Genomic DNA, 3732 nt, shown 5'->3' on the forward strand with positions numbered 1-3732 from the left:
ATGTTTTCCCTTGGAGCTGTACACTCTGCAAACTTGGGCTGTGCTGCCAAAATGCTCAAGCAAGTCTGTGCTGCAGGTCACACCATTTCTTCTTTGGCTGATTCCGGCCCGGTGCTGAGCTCCAGCAGAGCCCTGGCAGAGCCCAGAGCAGCCTCAGCAGCCGCAGAGCCCGGCTGCAAGGAGAGAAAGCAGAAACCGCCCGTCAGCTGAAGGCTCCTGTGCCCTTGTCCCAGCCGCCCGCGGTGCCCAGGCCATGCTGGCCGTGCTCAGAGCGGTGCCCAGAGCTGCCCATCCCTGCGGCCTTTGGCACAGAGCAGGAGGGCAGGACATATGCCCAGCCTGCAGCCAGCCAGGGCACATCCAGCCCTCAGCAGCTGCCCAGAGCAGGATGTTCCTGTGCTCGCTGCCATCTCCCAAAAGCTCTGATCCCACCCTGCCAAGCAGACGGGGACCCACCTCACGCCCTCCCCCGCTGGAAGAAAAGCTGCTCCCAAACCATGTCCTCAGCCTTCTCCAAGGGCACGGCCCATCCACGCTGCAGCTGCTCCCAAGCACTTCCCAATCCAGACTGGAGCCCACCTGGAACGCTTCCTCTAGGAAAACATACAACAAATTATTGAAAATAGATTACAGACAAAAGGGGCAAACAAGAAAAAAGATAAAAAATCTTATCTCTGCCAGGGGCTTGAGGAAGGCCCAACCCCTGCATGCCAGGGAAAAACACACCCACGGGTGAGGGAAGCCCAGGCTTTCTCCCTTCCCCCTGCACTGCCCCCCACAATAACGGTGACCCCAAAGCAAACAAGGGCAGTGGAGCAGCCCAAGCCCTTCCTTGCCTGCACAGCAAAGCAGCCCCTGCACAGCTTCTGGAGTCCCACCTCTGCTCCCACCATGGGGCTTTGTTTGTGTCGGATTGGCTGCCCCAGCCCCAGCCCCAGCCTGGGGCACGGTGGCTGCTGGGGGCTGTTGGCAGGGCCAGGAGCCCACTCCCATTTGTACCCACCCCAGCCCATGCCCCAGCCCTGCCAAAAGCAGCTGGGCAGCGACTGAAGGATCAGCTGCACCCGCCCCAGCAAAGGGGGAACCTTTGGTTCCTGGCCAGGCTGTGCAATGCCCAAATCTGGGAGCATCCCCCTGCGTGTGGACTCATCTGCAAATTCCCTGTGGAGCCTGGCTTTGAAGAAGGTGCCACAATCAAAGTCCAGCATCTTCAGCTGGCCAGTGGCCAGGTCCAGGAAGAGGTTGTCATCCTTGGTGTCATCCTCGCTGTCTCCAGCAGCAGCAGCCCCACCTGGTACAGCTTCTCCAGGGGCTCCTTCTCCTTCCCTGGGGTGAGACCAGGCTCTCAGGGTTCTGCCCAGGGCCCCAGCTGTCAGGGAACCAGGACAAGCAAAACCAGCTCAGATGGCAGCCACCAGTGCTGGGCAGAGCAGCTCAGCTCCAGCACAAGGGCTGTGTGTTCCCATCTGATGAGCCCTGGGCAGTGACACGGGCAGGACAAAAAAGTCTGGGTTCCTTTGCTACTCATTGCCAAGGCATGTGTGGGGCTGTAACTTACCAGGGCCCTGCATCAAAGTGTGCCTGTGGCTCTCTCCCTTCTTCTAGGGCAGATGAATATCCTGCATCCAAGGATGACAGAGCAGCTCTTCCAATGAGGGCCTTTCCAAGTCCAGCATGGATAAACACCGCCTGATCAGATCTTGGCACTCTGGGCAAAGAAACCAGAAACCCCGGGCAGTTGGAGAAGGCTCCTGTTGGCTTTGCCCCACTATTCCCGTGCCCAGGCCTTGCTGGATGCGCTCAGAGCTGGGCCTAAGCTTTCCCATCAATTCCCTGTTTTGGAGGAGAGCAGGAGAGCAGGACATGTGCCACCTCCTCAGCAGCTGCCAGAGCGGGATGCCCACGAGCCCGCTGCTGTCTCCCAGCACTGGGATTCCCCCCGTGCCCAGAGATGAGGATCCACCTTGAGAGAGCCCTTGTGGCAGCAAGAGCCGATGGTCCCAGCTGATGTTCTGGCCCCTCCTGAAAGGGTGCTCCCCACAGACCATCTGGTGCAGCAGGATGCCCAGGGACCAGATGGTAGCTGGCCTGCCATAGTACCAGCCAAAGTGGCTCCATTCCGGGGGGCTGTATGACCATGTTCCTATGGAATACAGATGGAGTTCAGCAGGGGGATGCTGCTGCTCCCAGAGCCTGGCCCCAGCATCCCTGGGCGTGCGGGGGCTGCCCCAGTGGCACACGGGGTGACCACTGCCCTCTCACCAGCACCTGGGATTTGTGTACAGACTTGGGGTTGGGAAAGAAGCCACTGGTGTTAGAAGAGGGCAGTGGAAACACTGGCAAGGCCTGACCGTAGCAAGGAAGAACCCACTCAGTGCTGGTGAAAAACCATGCTGTTATGAATTGGAATGAGGCCAGATTTTGAGAAGGAAATAGGCTCTCATTTGTCAAAACAAACTACAGAGAACAGGGAGTTTGAGATAAGCCCAAACTCCCACGCAACAACCCAAAGATAATAACATGTCCCAAACATGTTGGGTTCCCCTCCATATCGTACATCCCTCAGAAGGAGAAGAACCCCAACACAACCAAACCCTCATTTTATAACCCCTCTCGGGTCCAGGATTGATGGGGTTTGGATCCGCATGTTGATTGGTCATTTTCCGGTGTTCTCATTGATCCTTATCAATATTCATTCTGGACCAATCATTTTCTCAGGGCATTGAATGATTGGTCAAGTCCCGTGTCCAATCACCTCCCGCCCCCCTTCGACTATCGCCCCCACCAAACCCTGGACCTCCCCTCCCCAGGACCCACAACAAACACCCATCAACTCTCCCCAAAACAACAATTCCCAACCCAGCCCCAATTCAACACAAATTGAATGTAATAAGTAGCAACACATTTGTTCATTAATTAAATCAATAGCTAAATAATTATACAATATAAAAGCAATAACTAAATAGCTAAAACCACTTGATTCTTAAATGTGCAGCCACATATGGTTGTTTGGCTTGCAGGAATCGTATAGTGCTTTGGGAATTCCATGGTAAAGATATACCTTATAAGGAAAAGTTCACCCAGAGGTCACAGAGGAAGGATGTAACAACAATCCCTAAACTCACAAGAATTGCTTAGGCTTGCAGGAATCGTATAGTGTTCTGAAAATTCCACTGTATAGATATGCCTTATAAAGAAAAGTTCACTCAGCGGTTAAAGAGGAAGACTTGGAGCCTTCATCCCACAACCACCAGAAGGCAGAAAAAGACCCCCTAGCAACTGAACGAGCAAGCGCAAAAGGCAGACCACGTCATCCCTGGACCCGGGAGAGGAAGGCAATAAAAGGCGAACCTTGGGGATGGGAACGGCGCGAGCCTAGAGGAGCGGAGACTCCTGGCCGCCCAGCGCTGAACTTTGCTTATCCTCGATTGCATAATAATAAAAATAATTATATGATCCTTAACTCCAGTGGACTCGTTTATCACAATTTGGTGCCGTGACTCAGATCCAGAAAACGGGGTTGGTTCGAGAATCCTGGGTGGGTGCCCCACCACCCGGTGGCCCTGGCCTTCTCACCCGACCCCTCATCTGGACTGATGAACCTAAATTCGGGAATAAGCAAGGAAAACACTGGTAACCCTGTAAACTTTGTGCACGAAGATCCGAGCGGCGACCCAGGACGCGTGAGTATACGAGGTGAACCGCTCGGTTGGGGTTGGGATCCCAGGGCAC

This window comes from Agelaius tricolor, unplaced genomic scaffold (genome assembly GCF_023055355.1).
Source record: "Agelaius tricolor isolate 1412-34295 unplaced genomic scaffold, bAgeTri1.0.p SCAF_40, whole genome shotgun sequence".
Classification (NCBI taxonomy): domain Eukaryota; kingdom Metazoa; phylum Chordata; class Aves; order Passeriformes; family Icteridae; genus Agelaius; species Agelaius tricolor.